Below are 25,598 nucleotides of genomic sequence, written 5' to 3'. Positions count from 1 at the left end.
TGAAATGTAGATAGTTACAAACCAATGAAGCCAAAAGGACAACAAAGTGATCTTGTTCATATTTTGACTACTGCTATCATTTAAAACTGCTTTTGAAGTACTGGAAGGGAAATCAGGATTGTTATAGTATGCTAAAAGAAACACCATGTGAGGTGAAAATAGAGAAAAAAATTACACTAAGTTTGTCAGAATATGAAAGTAGCATGAGTTGGCGGGAATTTGCAGGGAAGCCATAACATAGTGCCACAGAAGAAAAAAAACGTAGGATTTATTCTACTATGTTAATGAGACCACACCTGTAATAACGCATTCAATGTGGGATACCCCTAACAAAAATGAACATCTAGGAAACTGGAAATAGTTCAGAGACAAGCAATAAGAATGATTAAGGGCTTGGAGAGACTGAACTGAAATCAGATTAAAAGGCCTTACATTTGTTTAACGTGGCTAACAGATGACTAAAAGTGGGCATGATATCTGTTTATAAACATCTGAAGGTTGGGTGTAAACACGAAAGATAGAGTAGGATCGCATAATATGGCACTAAAAGGATTTGACTTGAGAAAAAATTTCAAGAGAGAATTGAAGAGTAAATATAATGAAGCTGTCTCCCAGAGAGTATGCATTTCCTTTTCTTTAGAGACTCAGCCAAGAATGAGGAAGTTTAGCAGAGAGCTGGGCAGAAGAGAATGACCCAACAGGTCCCCCGCAGATCTGATTTCTTCACTTTCACTAACCAGTAGAAAACCTTTTTAAGCTTGATCTGTTTGCACAAAAATTACTCAGAAAGTGTGTTTATTTATAGATTTTTAGAAAACCAACAGCACAGCACTTTAGATTCCTGGGCAATCATATTTTATCTTCATTTGCTCTGTCATTGGCAGAGTAGTAGAGAAAACAGTGTTCAACCTAGTTCATATTGATACTGGCCTCTAAAAGTCCACTCTCCCAAAACTCAAAGGGTTGGGCTTAGAATTTATTGGGAGACAACCAAATGACTTTATTTTTTAAGAATTGTGTATACTTCCAGCTGGACTTTGAAGGTACCAAAAATGAGTAATTTAAGAGATCTATTTGAGGATTATTTCTGCAAGCATCCAGTCTTCTGGCTTCTTTTTTGGTGAATGTAGGATTGAGGACCGAGCAGTACCCTGTGGTGCACTCCCGGGTACAAATCCTTTCCGTGTCCCCCGCTTCTTGTTTGTAGGAATCAGGCTTCATTCAGTCTCCTAAAACATTTCCTGAGGTTCCAAAGCACGCCTTCTCCTTGCTTGGCCCTGGAGTAACCCTTTCTCTACTCCAAACTCTGATGCTTTGGTTAGTTTGATGTCGGGCACATGAACTTGTGTTCAGTAATAGTCTTATTCCATTTTTTAGCCTCAAGTTTGCTCTTACTAAAGTGATGGAAAGGTTTTCCCTTAAGGTTACTTTAAAATAAAATTAAAATAAAAATAGAGTTTTGGATTGTGAGCTCTTAGAGGGCTTCGTTTGTTTAATTTGACTTACACACTAACCAATGCCAAAAAGGGGCCAAGCACACTTTCAAAATAAATAGTAGATGATAACTGCAGGAGGGGTTGGCTAAAGGAATTGCTAATACGTGAGTCCTTTATTTCCACTGATTTTCACTATAAAGTCACATTTTTTTTTCTCCCCCCAACAACCAATGTCCTTTCTTAGATGAAGTTGAACGTTCATGGATATTCTGATGGTCTGATTCATGTCATATCGGACCTGCTAGTGTTTCTGAATCACTTCCAGAATTTTCCAGCAGATTTCTGACTTCAGAATTTTCCTCCCTACATATCCTTTCAGGCTCTTTAGCTCCTCTCCATTGATCTACTTTCACCTCTCCTTCTCATTGCCTTGTAGAACTTTGTTGCAGTACCAGACTGCGCCAATAGATGCTGCCACTTCGTGATGCTACCAGTTTAAGTTTCTTTTTCAGTGGCTAAGTCCTAAGACTAAGTGCTTGTTGAGTAACAATGCAGAAGGTAATGAGTAGCTGCTCTGATCTCCCGTGAGAGTAATTTGCTTTTTGATTGTGGGCTTATGAATTGTTTGAATTTTACTAGGAAGAAAGATAATAAAAATTAAATTAAGTTTAGAAAAATGGTACAGATGAACCAGTTTGCAAGGCAGAAATAGAGACACGTGTAGAGAACAAATGTATGGACACCAAGGGGGGAAAGCGGGGATGGGTGGTGGTGGTGGGATGAATTGGGAGATTGGGATTGACATATATACACTAATATGGATACAATAAATAACTGATAAGAACCTGCTGTGTAAAAAAATTAAATAAAATTCAAAAAAGAATTAAATTAATTTTAAGACACTTCAGTTTCAGATACTTCAAGTATATTTTAGGCACGGAAATCAACAGTTGACTAATACCATAATTTTAAATGCCATACCTAAAAGAATTTTGGACTCAACATTTCTCTACAGTAATGGAAATGGAAGGTTGGAAAATTTGTTTTGGAAAGCCCAGGGAACATAAGGAGTGTAATTCTTTAAGCGAGTGTTTCTCAAACTGGTGTGTCAGATAATTTTAGGTGGTACAAGATAATTTTTATTTCTATAATAAAGATTTATTTGCAAGGTCATCTTCTATTTGTGGCAAATTATATTGGTTTTCCATTTATGATGATAAAAAGTTTCCTTTATCATATAAAATTATATAATAAAAATAGCTTGTTTAAAGAATAATATTGAGTCAATAATATTAAAGGTGATATGGCAATAATTATAAAAGTGGTATTCAGTAGAAATGCTGGAAATAATGCCTCGTCTAAATATGCAATACATTTTTGCCTATACAACCTTAAAATTCTTAAATTTCTTGTGCTCAACTTATTTCAAAGGTGGACTGAAAATGTGAGATTTTATATCAGTCCTAGTGGCATCTATGTAATATATGTTTATTTAAGGCTATGTAACTGGATTTGAAAGTAGTAATGAGAAGTTAACTAATGTTGTGATGTGATTCTCTTTTTTGGGGGAGGAGATAACTTCTGTAAACATATTCTTATGTAGATTATAAAAAATTACGTGGGAGAAAAGTAACTTGAAAGCAAGATCAGTATTGCTGAAAATATGATTTTTGAAGGGGGTAAAGAAACATGCAAAAAGACTGTGTGAACAATATGCTGCACTAAAGTATGAATTTTTATTTTATCCAAATTATGCATCTTCTCACTTTTCATTAGAGGTCAAACTAACACATAATGTTTCATACCAAAACGAAATTTAAAAATCTGTAGCATTATGAGGAGAGTATTACATTCAGCACTGTACTTAATTTTTACATGATAATTACTATAGCCACTGAGCATTCCTAGACAGTGAATGATTGACAAAACACTTAAATTGCATACTTTACCTGTAACATATAAACTGTACTAAAATAATTGCTATCTTTCTCACTACTACCACTAATAATAATAGCATGACAGTGGCTAGCAGCTGTTTGAATCTTAGGTCTGCCATTTATTAGCAATTTGCTAAAAATTCTAAGCCCTTAGTTTTCTCACCTGTAAAATGGGGAAAATAAGACCTGCAAAGTTAATTAAATCTGCCCATTGATATTTCCCTCTTAAGTGTATAATAACTGGCATCCTCTTCAGGCCGGAATGTGGCTCTAGATCATGGTCCAAATCCCCTTTGCGCCAAACCCACTGCCAGAACCCTTTCTACCTTGAGCGTCAGAAGAGGAAATCATGCCTGGCGGTGCCTAAGCCCTCCCAAATAAATCTGCAGAAAAGAACACCCAGTGAGTGATGAGAACAACAGTGAGCACGTTTATCAGTTTAAATTTACAACCTCACCTTTCCCATTGCCTATTAATAATTGTAGATAATGCCCCACTAATCCAAAACTAAGTTGAAACTATAAGTATTCAATACTTGTTTTTGTGTTTGAACTTGACAGTGTTGGTGTTCCATTGCTTAAGACTAGCAGAGGGTGAAATTTTTTTCTAAATTTTGTACAGAATATAATTCAGTTAATATATTAGAACTAAATTTTCTTTGGGAGTAATTTCTACTAGTTAACTTGTAATCTCTCGGGTCACATCTAAGGCAGTATAAGTGGCTGCTTGTTGAATCATAAGCTTTGTGTTTTGAGACCACTGGGTTTATCTTGGGGAACATCCCTTAGGTTTCTTTGGGCCTCAGTTTCCTTATCTCTTGTACGGGATTAAATAACCACCATAGAGTTGTGAAAATTACGTGAACTCACATGTACCATAAGTGACCAGTGTAATGACTGACACTCAGTAAATCCTCAATAAATTAAAACACTTATAATCAACGACAATTAAAAAAGGTATTCCTAACATTGATAATAGGTTTTGCTAAGAGGTGATTAAATGGATACAAAATGTATGTATTGTTTATTGCCAACTTTGCTCACATCTCTGATTGTGATATCCACGTGTGTGCGTGTAGAATATTAGATCCTATGTGGGTGCATACTGCATGCGCAGAAGGCTTACGCATGAAATGTCCCTTCAGCAATGTGCCTGGGGAAGCTCTGACGCTGCCTTGGAAGTTGGTCGTCGCAGCCCGACCTTTGGGCGTCTGGGAGGGATGCCTATACCTACGTCCAGCGCTGGAAGGGGCCCAGGCCCTTCGAGCACAACCTATCCCCAGACTGCTTACTCGTGCCTCGCATACATCTTCACCGAAAAGGGTATTTCCTTCCTTCAGAGAAAGCTCCCCAGTCCAACGTGGGGTGGATTTTACTTTACTTGGTTGCAAGTAGGAGAAGTCCCTCCTCTCTCCTCCCTTGGGGTAAGTGGAAAGGAGTCTCGCAGGGAGCCCGCAGTGGCCGACACCCGGGGATCTGGTAGCGACCGAGTTACAGACAGCTTGGGGGCTGCCGGGCCGAAGCAGGTGGGGACTGAGCCGTTCCCTGGTCCGGGGAGGGGAGTGCGGCCGCGGGTCCCTCCCCTCCGCCGGGAGGTGGCAGCGGCCGGCGCCAGGCCAGTGGGGGCGGGGTGGGGGCGGCGCGGAGGGCGCAGAGATCACCGCGGCGCCACTGGGGACGCCCAGGGCCCCGAGCGGTCCCCACGCGGGACCGCAAACGATGACAACAGGCAATCGCTCCAGGTCGAATAAAAAGGAGTCGCTTCCCCGCGCGCCGCCGCCCCCCGCTGCCTGCCCCGGGGGGGGCCCCCCCCGGCGGCCTCCAGTGGCCGCGGGCGCCGGCGTCCCCCGCCCCCGCCCCGCGCGCAAGTGCGAGGCTGCCCGCGGCGAGGCTCACGCTCTGCCGCTCCCGGCTTCCGCGCAAAACTTCGAGCCGGGCCGCGTGAAGTTGTCGCTCCCCTTTCGGAGCGGGAAAGAGCTTGGGGAAGAGCCGGGCAGTGAGGACCGCGGTGGCTGGGCGCGCGCTTTTTTTTTTTTTTTTTTCCTCTGTCGTCGATCCGGAGTTTTGGCTCCTCTCCTTTCCTCCTCCCCCTCGTAGCAGGCTTCTCCCCCCGCCCCGTCTCTCCCCCACTGGTGTAAGCTGTTTGTTGGGGGGTGGCCGAAGGGGATGTCCTCTTTTCACCAGAGGCACAGCGTTCAGGGGAAACTTCAACACTGGAAGGCACGAGAATAAGTACCTAAATACGGACGCACGGATCCGCTGCTGGGGGAGACACTTGAATTTGGGATCCCGAGACGGTCCGGGCGGCAGGAGGTGAGTGCCTCTTCTTCCGACGCCCCCTCCCCCCCGCCCCGTTCCGGGGCCCGCGGGCTCCAGGTTTCAGGGATCCCGCAAACTCTCTCCGGAAAGTGCGCGCAGCTCCTCCGGGGGCGTCAAGCGCTGGGGACAGTGGGCGCACTGCGAGGAGGTGTGTGGGGGCCGGGGTCTCTAAGGGCGCTTCGTTGCGGAATGCCCCCTGCCCAAGGGCCCGGGCCGCTCTGAGTGCCGCGATGTGTTGTGCCCTGGAGGACGCCCTGGCGCCCCGAAGGTCCCTGCCGAGCCTTTCTTTCCCCGCGGAGACCTCGCGGAAGAGGCTGCACCGCTCCATACCTGCACTCCGTCCCCGCCTTGCAGAGGCGCGAGCCCCTGCGTCTCCCCTGCGTCCTTCTTGTGACATTTGTTACTTTGCCTTGACGCCCTAGATAAGTCAGACTAAAGGATGCTGACCCGGGTCCCATGGAGGGCCCCAGGCGCCTGGGGTTTTCACGGTGCTGGGTGCGTGTGTACGTTTAATGCTTTGTGTTCTCATCTCGAGGCACCAACCGGGCTGTTCAGCTGCGGCCGTCCCACTTTAAAAGTTATGTGGCGTGGGCCGAATGTCTCCTGCCTTTTGCCAGGGTCTGTGAAATGAGAGGCGCCTTTTCAGAGGACTCGCGTTCATTGGCCCGGGGCGCGGATGCCGTGGAGGAATGATAACTTCTCCAAACGGAGGGACCTGGCCGGGGCCGTGGGGAGCAGGTTTACTCGTTCCAAAGCCTGCGGTGTCTGGGCGGCTGCGGGACTTGAAACGGCTCGCTGCTTCAGCGTTGTTATGCGAGATTTGGAAGTAGATCGTGTGTGTGTGCTTGTTTTATTTTGCGCCGCACAGCAGCCAGAACTTTCGTTTAGTAGCACTTTCAAGATGTTTCTTTCTTTTGTAAACAGTGTTCGGAACAGCTTGGAGCCATTAGGGAATTTGCCGACCGAGTGCCGCGCCTGAGCGGTGGCGAAACCGGAGAGCGCAGCTTAATTTTTGTCATCCCTTTCCTAGTTGGGGCGGCACCGTCTCCACTCACCACCACCTCTCTTTCCCCTTCCTTTGAAAGCTAATGGGGTTTGTGTTTGAGGTGAGCGCGTGGGTGGGAGGCTGTCGTTTGGAGTCGGTCTTCTCTCCCCTCGCCGCCGGCGTCTGTGCCCTGCACTGCCCAGCGGGCAGAGAGTCATTCATGAATCCTAATCTGAGGGCAGTGGAGGAAGGTGCAGGTCCCTCAGACCTTTCTGCCAAGGTGCAGAATAGCGACGGGGCGTGTGTTTTGGTTTCAGAGCATTTCCACGTGGAGCACCTCCGTGTGCGTGTGTGTTGTGTACTTGATCTGTGAGGAGGTAACAGGAGTCTTGTGTTCAAACCCAGTGGGCCGTTGGCCATTAATTTGCTTTCCTGGCTGTCATTACAGACACTTCCAAAATCTGATACCTAAGAGAACCAACAGGTTAGGTTTCACATTAAGAGCTCATACTTAACAGTTTTCTTTCTCCCTTACCGGTTTTGGCTTGGCACCCTGGGATCAACGTAATTGATGGAGCGAAACATATCTTCTCGAATATGGCATTTTGTTCCTCTTCTCCTCTGCGGCCACTTTTTGCACCCTCGGGCGTGTCAGTTTCAGCGGGCGCTCCTTCTTCTGGACTTAGGTGGGAGTCTTAGGAGCATTTAAGCACCGCAGGCTCCCCTTCTACAGCTCCTGAAGTTTGATTTACACGTAGGTGACTGACAGTCTTGAAAGTTGAGGATGGTTTTTTTTTTTTTTTGTCTGTTGAGTTGTTTTGGGTTTTATTTTAAAAACCTCCTCAGGACAGGGATGTAACCTTTCACGGGTAAAATTAGGTTTTAAGCAGAAACATTGCCCTCCCCCGCCCCAACTTTTTTTCTTTTTAAATATTTCTGGCCAGTTTATAGCTGAAGAAGCAAAAGCTAGGAAGGAGGTGGGGCCGGGAGAGAATCCTAAAACAAAATATTTGGTACATAGTAGGGTGTGGTATAACATTATCCCAAGAAATAGATAGCAGTAGTAAGAAGAGGGAAACTATTTTGTGTAGAGCTAGACTGCCAGAATCTGATCTTTATGGCAACAATACCAGATGCAGATACAACTACACTCACTTTTACTGTTATTATAAACCATAAAAATAGTTTGTTCTGCCTCATTAAAAGTTGTAAGCCATTCAGAGTTAAACCATTTTTTTTTGAAATGGCTGTAGAAGACAGTTAAAACCCTTGACAGTTATAGCTTTGAAAGTAACATAATTAGATTGTCTGAAAACTGTTCCTTTTTTCCTGATTATTAAGGATATATCCTTGCCTTTCATAATAGGTAAAGGTCTAAAATCAATAGGTTTTCAAAAGCCAGTTTTCCTTTGCCAATTATCTGAAAATAGTATGCGTCAACCTAAGGCCACCGTAATTAGAGGTTGTTTCACGATTATAACTGAAATTAAAAGATTTACTTGATTATTCTTTTTTAATGAATAAGTAGTTTACTGATATTAGAGACTTAATTTCTTCTTTACAGAATGAAAGGTTTTTTTATATATTTAGAGAATATTTAAGTTTATGTTCAAGTTTAAAAATTTAAAAAAACCCTAAGATTTGTATAAAAAGAAATTTGTATAAAAATAATCATTACTCTTATTAAGAAGTACAGATGCTGCATTCTAGAGGATTTGTAGAAGCAGTTGAAAACAATTGTCTCTTCATGAAAGTTTCTTTTTTGAGGGTGGATCAGTAGGTTGCCATTTTGCTGTAATTTATTTTTTTCTTTCAAAAACCTCTTTGAATTAAACAGAAAAGAAAAATAAGACCTCCATTTCTGAGAGTTTTCTTTTTATTTATATTATGATTTGGGGTGTAAATAAATTTTACATAGCCACGGGAAATAAGGTGTCCCATTTCATGTTTTCAATCTCTGTTGCAAGCTCTAAATGACTAATGCCATGTCTAAAAATATATTTATGTGGCTTGGTATTTCATTTAAAAAAATTTTATGCACTAAAATTAAATTATCCTGAAGTTTTAGAAAAGTAGAATGATAGAAAAACCATGACTACTGTTATGAAAAGTTAGGATGTTGGAAAGTTCACATTCTAACTCACAAATAATAAAATTATACTTATTTCACCCAGTGGAAACTCGCACTTTTTATACAGAATTCAAGAAGAGGGGAGATAATCCTTTTCAAGACTTAGTGAAATGTTAAGTAATTTAAGAGTGCAAGTATTTATTATATTTTTCATTATCTTTTTTCCCCTCTGTTAGGTAAATGCAGGAACACTGAACATTCAGTAAAAACAGGCCCCCCTTTGCAAGAAGTTTATTCACCATAGTTCTGTATTGCAGCTGCTGGTCATATTTCATGGAGCTGTTAAAGCACTTAAAACCTAAAATTAGGTACTGTCTCGTTGTAAATATTTCAGATCACTCATCTAAGAAACAAACAGAAGAGTGTGTTATCAAAAGTAGATGTTCTGAATCCCCTCACTGAAGAGCTGAACAAAACATCTATGAAACACCTTGTTATTTTTTCAGTGAGAATTAATCATGACAGTTTCTTTTTCAAGTAGATATTATTCTTACATATTCTAAACTCTTATAATGTGTCTCCCTGTAGAGTATCTTAAACTAATTGTATTCAGAAATACCGTTGGAGGATTTTATTACAACAGTTACTGGGTGAATGCAATCCACACCAGGAGGGATAGGATGACTTTCAGTGTACCTGCTCCTCTCATGAATTTTTCCCGGTGAACTAAGAAATGACATGCTCTTTCAGGCACTCGTTCTAGAGATGGGTGAGGTGCAGTGGTGTATTTCATTGCAGTTAGCATGAGACTGCATTTTGCAGTTAGATGAATTTTATCGTGGGAGACACTCAATATTAAGTTGTACATGGAGTGAACTTGGCTTCACTTAGTTTGAACTTGAGTGGAAGAAATAAACAAGAATCACATATTCCGAAGTAGTATAAGCAACTCTGATTGCTTTTAAGAGGTCCGAAGACTTTGTAAACATTACTGTCACCTAATATTGCTTGTGGCTCTGCACATGAGGATATGCCTTGGTGAAGTTTGTGATTCTTACCATGTCCCATCCAGGTTTCTACTAGGAGAGTGGTACTGAAAATAAATACCACTATCCTTACCCCCCTAGCTCCTTTTCTTTCTTCCAGAAGAAGCGATGAAACAGATGAATTTAAAAATAGAAACCATTTCGAGTTATCAAAACCACATTTACATGGTGGTTTAAAACAGTTGCAGAGTGTGTACCTCTGAGTCTCACTGTAACCTTTTCTGTCATTGAAAGGTGCTAATTGATCTTAGGGCACTGACATAATAGTATAGTTTGATATTTGAAACCTTTCAGCATTGGTCTGGCCCTTTTCTCACCCTGAGATTTCGGTTCATGGCTGATGAAGAGTAATACCATGTTAAAATGTCAGGAATTCTAATTTTTTTCCCCCATGTAAAACATTTTAATAAAACAGCTGATATTGTTTAAGCTTTTATGTATGTACAGTAAGTAAATTTATTTTAATGTACTTCTGAGAGAGAAGGACCTATATTATCATGTTAAGCTTTTTTAAGTATTTTTTTCCACAGGTAGATTTTTTTTTTTAATTGAAATTTTGAGGCAAAGTCTGATTACTGTGATCACATCTGAATAGGTTCAAAGTGAACTTGCATTAAAGCAATATAGAATAGCCATCTTGAAATTTCATATCTAAAGTATATGTTCTTAAGTATATGGAGACCTTAAAGTATATTTTAAAATAAAAATTGTCAGTTCAGTTTTTATACAGTTGTAATCTTTCTGTGTAAGTAATCAGTAATTACATCATCAATCATTATCATCATCCTCACATCACAACTGACATTTACTGAGGATTTATTTACTTTTTGCAAAACAGTTTAAATTATTTATGTGGATTAGCTAATTTTAATCTTCTCAACTGTGCCTTTTTTATTATTCCCATTTTACAGATGAGAATTATGCAGTAGAGTGGAGCCAGGATTTCAGCTCTGCCCCCCCGAACCCAGATCCCCTGTCCTTAAACGTTGCCCTAGGCAGTTGCTGCCACCTGTCACACATGAGTTCATTTTAGGTGGTACCCAAACATTTTATTTTTATATTATTAGTTGTATATTTATTTCTAAGGATATTAGGAAAATATGTAAAATTTCACATTAAACCTATAATTTCCTGGATAATGTTGTTTGAGGCAAAACCAAAAAAGGATTGAAGCAGAAGAAAATTTCAAAGCACCTATTTAAAGAACCATATTATGTAACAGTGAACAAGTGCTTGGCTAAAAGAGCCAAAATCATGAAGGCTGATGGCAAGTGACTACATTGGGAGAAACTGGTATTCTAGAATGCTCCCCAAATGTTGAGAACTTCTGTCCAGATCTTTTTAATATTTGACTTACATGTAGACTCTTCCTTTATTTTTCAAGCCTCATCCTTTAGTTAGATGTTATCCATTTTACAGTTTTTCTCTTGTTGCTTTAAGCCTGAATGCTGGTTATGAATCTCAGATCTACACGTTTCTGTTGAACCAACGGATGAGGACTGTGTAATGAATTTCTAGAGGCAAGTTTAAATGATAACGGGCTCACTTATATTTCGGAGACACTTTCAATTTACACGGGTATCAGACTTTGCGTTTTTAAGGTTTTTCTCTAGGTGAACATGTTTGTTCTGCTGTTAATAATCTGTTTTATAACTTGAATGTGTTTTCCAATGAAGCAGTGGTTTTCGTTTTGATTTACATGTTCAGCCACAGAACGCTTTGTTCAAGTGAAAGCTGACACTATGCCCACTAGAGAAATGTCCACTGCCTTGGTGAAGCAGGATGTGGGTGGGCTGTGAATCACTCATCAGCCCTGCCTCTGACCATTGGCCTCCCAACGTCTCTGTAAGGGTCATCCTGGCTGCAAAAAAATGAGTCTTCTGACGGAAGGGGTCAATTCAGAATACCTGCTGCTGTCTGTGAGTGTGTCATCCACTAAAAACCAAAACACAGGGTAACACATCGGCAAAAGTTGTGTCGGTTTACCCTAGTGTAACATGAATATTCTTATCAACTGACCTGCAACTTTCTTTCAGTTTAGTACTGAGAAAATAAAAAGTAGTCAAGATGTTTCCCACATAGAATTACAGGTCTGAATGAGGCACATAGAATTTGTTGCTACAAAGGTTTGACTAGAGCATCTTTTTTTCCTTTAAAGACTTTATGAAGACACATCAGCAGTGGCATAAATTGACTTGACCTTAGATTTTCACATAAATTATTGCTACTGTTTCTGTTATTCTTTCCTCCTTCCTTTTTAAAATGAAAGGGACATTTCTTGTGAAATGCTATAGTTAAATCATAAAAATTTATGTTCATATACCATTAAGTTTAATTCTGCTCACAAAAGCAATAGCATTAAATTTGAAACTCTATCCTTAATCAAGTAGGTCTACCACATACCAGGAGGGCTTATTCTCTGCAAGGTCATATACACAATTCACAGGCCTTTGCATATACCCAGTGGAGGGATCTATTCATTACATTTCACCTCTGACTCTGAACTCCCTCATGTTAGAGGATTTGAAAAGACCTGAATGTTCCGACTAAGAGATTGAATATTTCTAACTTAATGTGTCCAGTATGTTGAAAGTGATGATGACTTGCAGAGTCCAGAGGTCTCTGAATTAGCTAATTCTTTTCACTTCAAATTTTATATGTTAATGCAAATGTGTATTCACATATGATTTTGACTCAAGTAATTCTAGCCAAATTTAATCACAAAGTGGGAAGTCACGTTCGAATTTTCCTTTTGCAGGTTTTCAGTAATCTCAAATTGTGCTTCTAGTAGGTAACTTTGGAATGCAAACCTCAGTGAGTCGGTCAAGAACATCAGTACTACCGAAATTTTGTACGTGAACTTTAGGTATTAAGATGATGCTACTGTTTTGTTTTTCTTAGTCAACCCAAGAAGACTTCATTTAGGTCTTTTGTCTTCTCAGTTGTTGACTTTAGTTTTTAAAGGCTTCATTCATGAAAATACTAGCAAAGTTCTGGGCATATGATAAATGCTTATTAAATGCTTTTTACATTGTCTGTGTTGCTGAAGAGATGCCAAAATTATAGTGAGATGAATAGATTTTTTTTTTTCTACTCTGGATAATTTTGAAGACTTTGGGACTTCTAGTCTATGATTATAATAAGTTCTACTTTTTCCTGGCATATACCATTCATAGGAATGGTTAGCCTGGTAAGTAACTATGGTACCCAAGGTCACAGGTTTAATCCTCAGATTACCACGTTAGCTGTAGGGGGACACTTGTCCTACACACGCTTGGTCATATTGTGTTTGTCGTTAAAAGTATAGTTATGGTATCTTGACTGTCTCTCTTTGGGGACCACTCTGGTCTATGCTGGATCTGTCTCCAAGAATCTCCTCTCATCCCGAGGCTGTTCAACCACATCTGTTCACAATTTTTATCAGGTCCCTTCTTGACTTAAAATTCTATAAAAAAATTCCCTGTTGCCTATAGGACAGATTCTAAAATTCTTAGCAGGATCTACAAGGCCCTTGAAGCTGAGAACTTTGCTCAAGTTTCCCTTCTCACCTCTCACGAGCCACTCATAAGAAATCTCTTCTCCATCTGTATGGAAAAGTGCAGCCCTCAAATACACCCTGGTCATTTCCACTTCATGGCTTTGTGCATGTGGTTCTTTCTATCTGGAAGACATCTTGCCCCTCCCCCTGAAACTTCCTTTTCTGCTGCTTTTGCAAGACTCAGGATGCAAAGTGCTACCTCCTCTGACCACCGGCAGAGGCTGAGTTGGATGTTTCTTTTCTCTTTGTTCCCAAAGCACCCAGTTTCCACCTTTGGTATAGCAGTTGCCACATTGAAATGTAATAGGTAACATGAGTTTAAATTCTGCACCAGACTGAGAATTTACTGAAGCTATTACCAGTATTTGCTATTCTGTAAATTGCTATTTCCAGTAGGTAGGGGACAGTAAATTCCTTTTGAGTGAGTGAGTGAAGGAAATGGAAATGAAGGCAGTGGTGGTGGCACTGGACACCCTCTGCCATAAGATTGGGAACAGTGGGAATAGCTGTGATCATTACAAGGCAGGATAGCCTTAAGAATGACCTCAGGGATTTTTGGTATTAATCCAGTAGAATTGCATCTCTGAATTCAGGCCCAACTTGTTTGTATGGGTGTAATGATGCAGAGATGTATTTATGACCATTGGGAAGTCAGTGATCTAGTGGATAAGCTGAAGACCCCGAAAATCTTTGGAGAAATGGGTATTTCTTAGCACTTGAAATCTGAGGGACCCACTTCTTTTTATGGCATAGTGATTAAGTACAAAGAATATGGAGCTGGGCTCCTTGAGTTTGAAGCACAGCTCTGACACTAATGATCTGTAATGATGAGCATGTTAATTAAATTGGTTTTGCTTTGGTTTTCTCATGTGTAGTAGAACGTACTTGGAGTTCATATGCAAATTCAACAAGTAAATATATGTAAAGCATTTAGAATAGTGTCTGATATGAGTACTAGCTATTATGAATTTGATTGTGTTCCCTCCATTGGAGTATGCCAACTATTCCAGAGATACTTAGAGCTGAAAGTCCTTTTTGGGGTCATAGACTGGGGATCATACGTTGAGTACCCAATGGTCCAAGTACAAATTTAATACCCAGGGGTGATCTTGGCAAATCTGAGACTCTATTTGGAGCCATAAGAAAAGACATTAGAAAACTTAGTTTTGGCCATTTACGTTGCATGGCATTTCTTTTAACAAATACTTTCACATACAGTTATCTAGATTTTTAAAGGCTTTCATCTGTGTGGTTCCTCAACTGCTCTAAGCCACCGTAAGAACATTCTGTAATGGTACTTTTGTTTTATAGCCAATATTTGTTTCCCCAGTTGCTTTTTCCTTCAGCCTGAAGGCACCAATTATAAGAATTTGTATAATTTTCAACTGAGTGAGCTTGATGAGCTCAGTGTAAACTCTTTAAAAGATAACATTAAAGATTACTATGACTCTTACCTTTGCAGAGACAGTAGGAGGTCATTAGCATCTCCGTTTCTAGACTTGATCATTTGGTCCTTGGATTCAGATGTAATGACTATATGGCAAAGTGGGGCCGAGGGAGAAGGGGAAGTTAAAATATTAATTTTCAAGGTTCTGTTTTTTAACTGCTTACTTGAATTGCTGCCAGGTGCATCTGTATAAAAAATATGATGCTGCTACTGATGTTGTGCCTGAATCGCTCAGTTTATTTATTTATAAAACTTATTTGTTTATTTATTTAGTTTTTAACTTTTTATTTTATACAGGAGTATAGCTGATTAACAATGTTGTGATAGTTTCAGGTGCACAGCAAAGTGACTCAGCCATACATATGCATGTATCCATTCTCCCCCCAGACTCCCCTCCTATCCAGGCTGCCACATAACATTCGCTCAGTATGTTTAGACCAGTGTTTTTCAAAGACTGATTGTTGACATTTTGAGCTGGATAGTTCCTTGTTAGAGGAGCATGTGTGGCTGTCCTGTGCATTGTAGGGTGCTGTGTGGCATCCCTAGTCTCTACCCACTAGATCCCAGTAGCACCCTCCCCTGAGTATTAACAGTGTCTCCGGACATTGCCAGATGTCCTCTGGAAACAAAATTGCCCTCAGTTGAGGGCCCATAGTCAAAGTAGATCTTAAGATCACTTGATAAAATCAAAAGATTCCCAGGCATCTGCATGAGAGGACTGTTCTATTTTCAGTCAAGTGTGGCGAATCTTCATACCTTCTTCCTAAGTTTAAACACAAAATCAAACAACTCTTATTAGTCTGTGTTCATAGATAAACTTTACATAGACTGACTATGGTCAGCATATAGCTTTACACAGATTGACTCTTGTCAGCATATTTTCCTTTTTGGGAAACAGAATATGAGTGGGGGGAGCAGAATACTTAGGAAAGTATGTAGGAAGTAGATATTTATTTGAATCACCTATATGTCTATTTTAGAAAAATTACCTTTACTGTTACTTGTTAGCAGATACTTTTGATTCATTTTTGATAATGACAATTACTCATCTTTTTCCATAAATATTCAGCAGTAAGGAACTTTTACTTGTTTTAGTCTGTAGTGTCAGAAAAAGTAAAGTATTATCTATAATCATAACTGCCTACGATGAAAAAACTTTATCAGTTAAATCATTTGTTTGTTTGTAACAAGAAAGTTTCAAATGAAATAAGTCTTAGCTTTCAGTTTGTACCAGTTTCAGGATCTTGAGTTTAATAATATTGGTACAGTCTGAAGAAAGTAAAAATGAACATAAAAACTCCTTTGTTGGTTTACCAAATCCAGACCTTAGGTTCTAATTCTATAGGACATACACATTTTGTCTCTGAATTGATCTGCAGTTGACTGTAAGTAAATGTGATGTAGTCTGAGTACTACATCTGACATTTGCCTAGTTTAGATATATATGAAAGATGCTTCAAAATTTACTGAGCAGAAAAAAATGGGAACATATAATGTTAAAGTGAGAGGGGTTAACTTTGCCTACATGAGTCTTGGGTTGGATGTGAAAATTATTTTGGAGTATGAAACAACATTATAAATATATGATTAGATATATTTAGACCTAAACAGTAGAGAAATTTTAAATCTCACTAGTAACTGTAAGGATACTTGAAATTCCACATATATGTATTGTCTAGTGGTTTTACTTTAATTGTATTAGGCAGGTAATCATGTTACGTGGAAGCAGTCAGACAGACCTAGGGATTTCACATCATTTACTAATTGATGCTCAAGGAAGCAGGGCAGAGGTACTTGAAAACAAACTCACTGTCTCTCTTTCTTTCTCTATTACCTCTCCTTTGATTTATGCTTTAATTTTTGAAATATATTCTTAAGAAGAAAAAGTGGCTGCAAATATAGCATACTGTATGTGATCAAATGTATCAGTACTTCTGTTTTCTAAGAAGAGAAGGACTCCTCACAGCTACTTGTTAGCAGAGAGATAAAGTGGGTGCTAGGCAACCCAATGACCGATGGGGGCCTTTCCAGGGGAGTTAGGTGGGGGTTACAGGCCAAGGGCTTAAATCATGAATTTTCAGACAGTGAAGGCGGGTTCTGCTCCATGCATTGACAGCAAGTCTGAAGAAGGCGTAGCAAACCTCAAGTCCATCCAGGCACTTTATGCCTGACATTGAACAGGAAGCCTGGTAGCCCTTTAGTCATTAGAGAATAGCCAATAAACCAGAAGTTCTGTTTTTCCAAATGAACACTTCTTGGGTTCATAAATCAGGGAACCCCCCAGAGAATTCAAGTCACATACCTACTTTCTCAGGTTTATTTCTTTGTACCGTGGATATGAATGTAAGACTTACCTATTTTTATGAACGCTCCATGGCATAAAATATAATTAGGCATTTCCTTTTTTCTCCCTGGGATATTCTCACCACCCTTGTCCTCCACTGCCCCAACTCCCTTAACCTCCTTGCCTCTTACTTTTTGCTGCCTACCTGGACAAAAAAAATCTACTCATCTTTCAAGGCTTAGCTCAAATGTCACCTCCTCTGGGAAGCCTTCCCGAGACTCAGGCAGAATTAATTCTTTTCTCTCTGTAATACCATAGCGCCTTATGTGGGCTATTGGTATAAGAGCACATTGTGCTGGGGCTAATTTTATGTGAGTCTGTCTTCTAGAGAGATTCTGAACTCACTGAGGGGCGAGACCATATCTTTCCTCCCCTGTAGCCCCAGTGCCTGGGGTAGTGATGGAAATTCACTAGCTACCCTATTCCCTGCATGTCTTCAAAGGACATACATCCAGAGCCAGACAACTACAAAGAATGGATCCTGTTTACATTTTGGAAACTGATTTCTTTTTTGCATATGGTCACTGAAGCTAGTTTATTGGTTCTATTGTATTCTAAATTATTTAAAGCTTCATTTGTACCAAAGTATTACTGATATTCTAGCAGAAGAAAAGATAAGGCCAGCATGAACTGGTATTTTGAATAAACTGAAATTAAAAGGGCAGATTCTAGTGGAGACTTATGGTTTTCCTACTTCCAGTCTTCTCTAGAAACAAACTTCAGCCTCTTTGGTTGATTTCTGTGGAGATACATTTCATGTTATTTTGAAGAATTTTTAACCCTCAGAATTATGGATTTCATCTGAAAGGAAGTATGTTCTGTATTTGTTTATGTCAATGTTTCAAAATATGGGGACCAAAATTCCTAGAGGTATCCGTTAGAAGTATATGTGGTCATTTGGTGAGAGAAATTTGGTTGTTTTTTTCAGGCATAATTTAGGAAGAAAAATTTCTGTTTAGTTTCTAGTGGTTTGTTTTCAGGCATTTTTCCACAAAAAGATGAGCAAGACCCTTCAAAACCACCAACTTGCTATTTAGGGGGAGAAAAAAGCCTTCTGTGTCCAAAAATAACATTAAATTAAAATGATTGTTTCCAATAGTTTCAAAAATTGTGGTTTTATTTCCTCGTGTATGAGTCATTTCTGAATGCAGTATGTGATTGTACTAAATCGTGATGAAGCCTATTTGCTCTGTGTTTTCGTAGGTCACGTTATTTATCAGAGAATCAGATCAGGAGAGGAATTTAGCCTAACTCTCCATTTTGCAGATGAATACTGGATTAGAGACGTTAAGTGATTTAGTCAAAAGGAAGCTAAAAAGAGAACCTTGTGCTGTAAGACACCCTAGTGCTGCCACCTCTACAACTTTCTGCCTTTATTTTTCTTTGTTTGAATTCCACAAGGAGTTGCAAATACTGGAATCAGACTGCCTTTGTATGTATCCTTCCGGGCTGCCACTCATCAGCAGTGTAACCTTGGAGAAGTTATTTACTGACCTGCTTTAGTCATAGTTGCAGCATGTGTCAACAGGGAATAATAATAGTACTTGCCTCCTGGAATTGTTGTAAGGAATAATTGAATTTATACCAGAAAGACACTGAAAATGCTCAATGTTTACGTATATTGAATTGATTTCTTTGAATAAATTGTTGAGCATATTTAATATTCAAAAAAGGGCTCTTCAAAAATAATGCTGAAGCAAGATGTTTTTAATCAATCTTTTTTTTAAACAAAAGTCATCTATATCTTGTGTAACATATTGAAACAGATATTATAGGAGGTGCCTTTGAGGGGCTTGACTAGAAGAGGTAAGGAGAGAGGCTTCTGGAATGCTGATATAGCCCTTTATCTTGATCTGATTGATGGTGAGATGGGGGTGTAGATGTAATAAAAATTTATCGGCTGTCAACTTTTGATTTGCATATTTTACTGTGTGTATGTTATACTTGCCTAAAAAATTTAAAATACAGATATAGTTATATAAAAGATGAGCAAAAAGGATTTACTGTATGGCACAGGGAACTATATTCAATATCTTATAATAGACTATAGTGGGAAAGCATCTGAAAAATGCTATATATATATCTCCAAATCACTTTGCTGTGTACCCGAAACAAATACAATATTGTAAATCAGCTATACTTCAATAAAATTTTAAAAAATGACAGATATATTTAAAATAAGTTGATACCCCTCACTTCATCCATCTCTTCCACATCCCACAAATCAGGGCAAATTGTTGTACTTCAGCGTGCTTCCTTTCAGACATTTTTTCCTATACATGCGTAAATGTAAGAATTTTCTGGGGATGTAATTTATTTTTATTTTACATTTTAGGCCAAAATGGATCATCAGTTGTCTTAAAGCTTGCTTTTGATTGGCTGTATTTTTGGTATTTTTTCATATCATTACATATAGTTTGGGGTACTTCTGTTTAATGTATGAATATGTTTTATACTTTAACTGTTCCCTTCCTGGTATATATTTAAGTTGCTTGCGGGTGTTTACTATTACAAAGACTGCTGCAATCATGATTTTTATGTATCTTTTTATATATCTGACCCAAATTCCTGTCGGTAAAACTCTAGATGTAGGAATAATAGACGAAAGAGTGTGTGCAGCTTGCATAAATGGTGCCAAAATACTTTTCAAAAAGGTTGTAACACCTTGTGTCCCTGTGATGATGCTTGCATTTTTCTCATAAAAGCCAAGGGCAAAATTTTATGCTAAGTTGACACTGTAATTATTTGTGCTCTGGTTAATAATGAGACTCACACACTAATTGGAAGAGTTCACTGATAAGAGCAAATAATTCTGTTAACCACATATATAACAAATCTATGTTATATGTAGTTAATATCTCATTTAAGAATGGTTACTACTCCGTTACATGAATGATTATTATATATATTCATAGTTCTTAAACCACTTGGTAGGAAGGAAAAAACTCAGTGTATATAATATTCATGACATGTTTTTACTTAGCACCATAAAATATTTATAAGAATTGTTAAGAGAAACACTGATATTGTTGAGAATTTGTGAGGAATTGTATGTTATTATTCTGTTAAGAGCCAACTGTGTGCCAGGTACAGTTCTAAGCACCTTACATATATTACTATAGCTTTTAAACATGTAGATGAAAGGCATAGACATTGTATTACTATAAATGAGATCACTCCATTTTGAATGTTATTAAATATTACCACAATACCAACTGTATCTTATCAGTGTTCTGATTTGTAAATTTGGGAAATGTCATAATCTGTTTAATGTGAACATTAAAGTGAAAGCATCAAAATCCAGAGAATTGCTACTCAAGTCCTGGCTAAAGTATCATGACACATAACGTTTAAAATGAAGTATGTTAATCAGTTGGCTTTACTGTTAGAGTCTTATATGTAGAAAAGTCTGTCTCCAGAATATTCAATTCTTATAGTTACTGGTTAATTAAGATTCTGGCTAACCTTTAATGGTTATCTAGTGCCTTAAAAGAGTAATCCAACTCAAAATAGCTAACTTATTCCTCCAGCATTGGGTAAATATAGCTATCAATTTTTGTGAGTTTTTTCTTCCTGCAGAATTTCCTGTTATTCTAAGGGATTCAATAGGACTTAGGCACATAAAACTGAAAATTATATTACTATGGGGAAACTGCTCTGTGCCTTTGAGAAGGAACTCTCTTGCTAACTTAAGTACTATATGTGTGTAGAATAGCTAACATTTTCCTCCCAAGAAATTTCATGTATGCAGTTAAAACACTCTTAAATTGATTAAGCATTTGTTATATATTTCCAGAAGCACTCAAGAGTACTTTTATGGTTATAAGAGTAGAGTGCATTAGAATGCCAGAAACCAACGAATACGCTAGAGGCCTTCAAAACCATGCCCAGCATTCCTGACTTTACCATATAAACACGCGGGACAGTCTGGAAAAATAAAACAACTCCCCTTCTCCCAAACGTAGGTAAGCTTACGATGATAACACTTCAACTGGCTTGAATATTAATTTGATACTTTTTCTGTTAGAAATCATTTTTATTACTTAGAAAACAGAATGGAGAAGTAATAAATATGACTGGTATTTGTTTCTCAAGTCAAGTATTATTTTACATCAGATTTGACCAGTTACCTTTATACTTTTTGGAAAGTGGATTATACAGCTACCACAGTATTTTGCTTATTAATCTGGGAAGCTAAAAAGCCTTTTATAAATGTTGAATCAAAACTCTCACTGCTGTGAGGGAATTAAATTTCAAGCCATATACTCCTTTTATAGGGTGAGAAGCTGAAGTATGGAGAAATTACAAGGTTTTCCCAAAGCCATACACTGAATCATGGCAGACGCGGAAATCTACGATTCTGTTTGCCTGATTCAGTCTGAAACTTCATGAAATTAAAGTTTTCTATTTCCTGACATGTGCCTTAGGAGTGTTTCCTTATTTACTTACTTGTTCATTCATTCATACGTTATACAGGGAACCATGTTTTTGCAAGATACAGTCTTGATGTAGGGACTATAAATAATATTGTGCATTTCTAGATCTTGGATATTTTATTTAAAGAAACTCACTATATTTTTCTTTTTCATGACTATGAAAAAAAAATTAAGGCATTAAAACCTAAGTTGGATTGTCTATATTCAGGCCACAACAGTGTCTATGAGAAGCATCTGATGCTTCTTCAGGGCTAGTATAGTTTGTTCAAGCGTTTGAACAAGAGCTTGGTGGAAGCTCCAGGTAGCTCTGGAGCAGGGTAATGACCAGGAGAATCCACAACAGCCATCAAAAGTACAGAAAGACCAGCGTCCACATCTTTATAACCGGTGTCTTTATATTTGGTTTAATCAGGAGGGGGCTGATTATTCTGCTCCTCTCTCATATTCCTGAGTTTCAAGTCTCATATTTTAAATTCCTATTCATTGTGATCTTTTTCATACTCATTTAACCAGTATTTTCCCGAGCTTTCTTCACCCGCTTCATTTTTTTTTGTCTTCTCCACCCTTTGTCATATTAAAAAAGCAAATAGTATTTCTCTGGGTCAGACCTCACTTCTCCCTGATGGAACAGCTGGTGCCACAGGTAGCTTCAAATCAGCAAAGTATTGCATCTTCCCCCTGCACAGCACCCTATAACAGAGAATCCAAAGGACAGAGGGATGCCATCTGTCCTTCATCTTTTCTCCAGAGAGTTCACTTAACACATTTTTGGTTGGTTGGTTTTCTTGTCCTTTTCTTGCAGCCCTGAGACTTAGGACTCAGACTTGGCTCTAGCTTTATGGCTCACCAGCTCTTCCCGTGGAAGAGTTCTTTCCCAAGACAGTCCTGAGGCCCAAGGGCACTTGGAGCCATGGGAACCAAACCCGTAGATTCTACAAACAGGCTCAGGTATGGCCAAGTCCCAGGCAAACCAACCTTCCTGCAGTTTAAACATTAGTCTTTCTTTTTCTTCTTTAATTTTTCCAGAGAATAATTCAGTCTTAAACAAACCAGCAAACAAATAAAACCCCTAGGGCCTTTCTCAAAGGAGCATTCTTACAGCTTTGAAAATTTATTGTTATTAATTTCCATTTCAGCTAGTTTGATTTCCTTTCCATTTTTTGTCTGGGTATGAATGTAATGTTTGTTATACATTAATGCTGATCTGTATTGATTTAATGTCAATTTATAATTTAAAATAATGATGTACTATGACCTACTTCATATCTACCTTCTGTTCAATGCATTTCCTATGCAGATATGCTTTTGTGGCTGACTGAATTGCTCCCTAATTCCCGTTGGGAAACAAAGAGTTTTTTAATTAAAGATGCAGTCTTATTAACTAGGGGTACTTAACTTGGGGAAAAAAAGATTTAGGGGTGACATGAATGATAGCACTCTCTTAATATCTAATAGCCTGCTATACATATGAAAGCGGGATTCAGTTTCTGCTTTGTGGTTCTGGTGGGCAGACCAGAGTAGAAGTTCTGAAAGGTAGATTTTTTTAAACTAATAAGGAAGAATTGATAGAAGGAAAGAGAAGTAGATGGTTCTATTCAGTGGAGCTAAGAAGCTTTAAGTATTGTACCTAAAAACTCATATGATCAGTCTATTAAACCCTACTTACTTCTATACTCCTCATATCCCAAGACAAAGAAATAAGCTGCTATGGATTTCATTCATATTCTCTCTTTCTTTCTTTCTAAGTTTGCCCTTAAAGTCAAAACATTGCAGGGAAGCAAAACATGGAATTGAAGAGCAACACCAAATATATTTGAGATATTATTTTATGAATTCTTTCAGCTTTAGCCTTTAGGAAATTCTTTGGATTTCTAGAAGCTATAATGGCAGATTTTGTAAATGTGATCCTACTCTTAATGCAGTTACAAAGTCAGTGGATGCTTTTATACTGCAATGCTATAGGGAAATTTATTGAGAGAAAAGAAGGTATTCAAACTTTCTTGGATGCCTCAATTAAAAAATCTAGATGAATAAAATTCTCCTTAGGTGTCCCAAATTTTAGGAAGGCAAATAGCATTATATTTAATTAAATTCTTAACTGTTATTTACTATAGACACAATTCAAGCATGTAACTTGTCTTTCAGTAAGTCAAAGTTACTGCTATATTTTATATCTCTCATGTTTACTTTGTTATACATTGGATAGTCTACCCTTAAAATAAAAAAAAATAGGACTTTCAGGTGTCACATCTTCATTCCTGAGAAATTGGTGATATATAAGATTTGAGAGGAAAAGATATGTTTGTGTTGCTGCTGTTGTTTTTGTTTTCATTAATTTCCTCTGTGGGGATGGATACTTCCTGAGTTTTTTCTTCTACTTCACAAATTGTTTCCTTAGCTGAATCTAATCTGCTGTTTAATTCATTCATTTCTGTTTTGAAATTTCAATGGATATATTTTTAAAAACACTTTTATGGTTCTTTTCCAAATTTGTGTATTTACTTTTTGTAATTTGGGGTTCTTTCTATTTTGTTTCTATTTCTTCTGTCTCTTTAATTGTTTTAAGCATACTTATTATGTGATACTGTTCAGACTGTCATTAATCTCAAATTTTTGGATTCCAGTCCCCCTGTTGTTGCATCTGTTGTCTCTGTGGTGTTTGTTTCCTGATGTAGCTTATCACTTTTGATGAATTTTTCTCTCAGAATCCTTTGTGGCCTATGGACCAATTTTTCATTTGCTCCCCTGCAGTCTAGGGATTTCAAACCTCCGGATCAGTCTTGATTTTAATATTTTGGCTTGAGGTTTCCATGGTAGGAACGTAATAACTATTTAGAATTTACATTTGTGCAAGGCTGAGGTATTGATTTGTCTCAAATAATTATTTCTTTTATTCTCTCCCAAAGGCTCTATCCCATGACAAGCTTCTTTGCAATTATATCACATTTGACATTCTTTGTGTTTTAAAGATATCAAAATACAGTAACAACAGATTGTATTTATTCACTAATATTTAGCACTTTACTCCTGCTTTTGCCAATTCTTAGGATGCTAAGAACTTCTTAGCATCCTATTCACTCTGAATGTCCATTCCTCTCTTGCTTTCTTTTCTGGAAACGGGTTCCCTTCTCTTTCACGTGCTCATCGATAATTCTGTTATTGGAAGCATCAATCTCTCAGTGCTAAAGAAACCACTCACAATTTTGATGCTATGTAGAATGGCAAACTCAAAAGGGGTGAAGGCTAATCGCTTGATCAAAATATCAAAAATCAAATAATTGTTCATTTTTACAAATTAATGTGAGTTCAGAGAATTTGTTAAAGACTGGTGACTTTGGCTACTAACTACCTATACGTAGATAGTTCATGCAGTTTCCGAAAATAACTGATTAGTATAATATTCTTAATTGAACAGAGTTAAAAATCATTTTCACAGAAATTGCATAGGTACAATTCCACAGTATGGCAAAAACTTAAAATATTTTGATTCATTATATGAAGAATGAATAAAAAAGCAGAAATTTTCTTCCACTGTCACAAGTAAATGGCTTACATTTTTAAAATACATGATTTTATTTAATCTTCACAAAATTTAATGCAGTTATTATTATTGTCTCTATTTTATGGATGAAGAGAATGATATTTGGAGGTATTGATGAACTATCCCAAGGCCATACAGTTATCCAGTAGTAAAGCAAGGACTCACGTATAGACTTGTTTTAGTCCAAAAGTCTTTACTAGGAATGACTAAATGTATATTTCATCCAGCAAGCCAGTTTTTAGATTTCTAGGGTTTCAAGAGTTGAATACTAAACTTAGTAGATGTATTCTTCAATTCTTTTAAATTTGCAGCACATTTTTCTCCAGAAGTGTGTAAAGGCAGCAGATGTGTGTTCGGTAATGCATGTGGTCCTATATTCTTCATCAGAAAGCATTCCTAGATGTGGAAGAGAGGTTTATGGCTGAGAAAAAAATCAGACTGTTTATAAGGAAGGGCTCAGGTCGTTTTTTCTGCCAGGCTACAGGAGAGCCAGTTAGAT

The 25,598-nt window shown here is 38.2% G+C and overlaps 1 protein-coding gene across 10 annotated transcripts in view; it reads left to right on the top strand.

The window, feature by feature from the left end:
• EYA4 (EYA transcriptional coactivator and phosphatase 4) overlaps positions 1-25,598 on the top strand; it is a 298,829-nt gene that overhangs the window by 32,329 nt on the left and 240,902 nt on the right. For 2 of the 10 annotated variants that reach the window (XM_067702050.1, XM_067702046.1), the window contains exon 1: positions 5,066-5,685. The exons of 1 other annotated variant lie outside the window; for it this stretch is intronic. The gene's annotated coding sequence lies outside the window, so the exon portion shown is untranslated. Of the gene's footprint in view, positions 1-4,679; positions 4,797-5,060; positions 5,686-25,598 lie in introns of those variants that run through there. 7 more of the 10 variants (XM_067702044.1, XM_067702045.1, XM_067702047.1 and 4 more) reach the window with 7 other exon arrangements.

Source organism: Pseudorca crassidens, chromosome 13 (genome assembly GCF_039906515.1).
Source record: "Pseudorca crassidens isolate mPseCra1 chromosome 13, mPseCra1.hap1, whole genome shotgun sequence".
NCBI classification, from domain to species: Eukaryota; Metazoa; Chordata; class Mammalia; order Artiodactyla; family Delphinidae; genus Pseudorca; species Pseudorca crassidens.
This window is presented reverse-complemented; position numbering and strand designations above follow the sequence as displayed.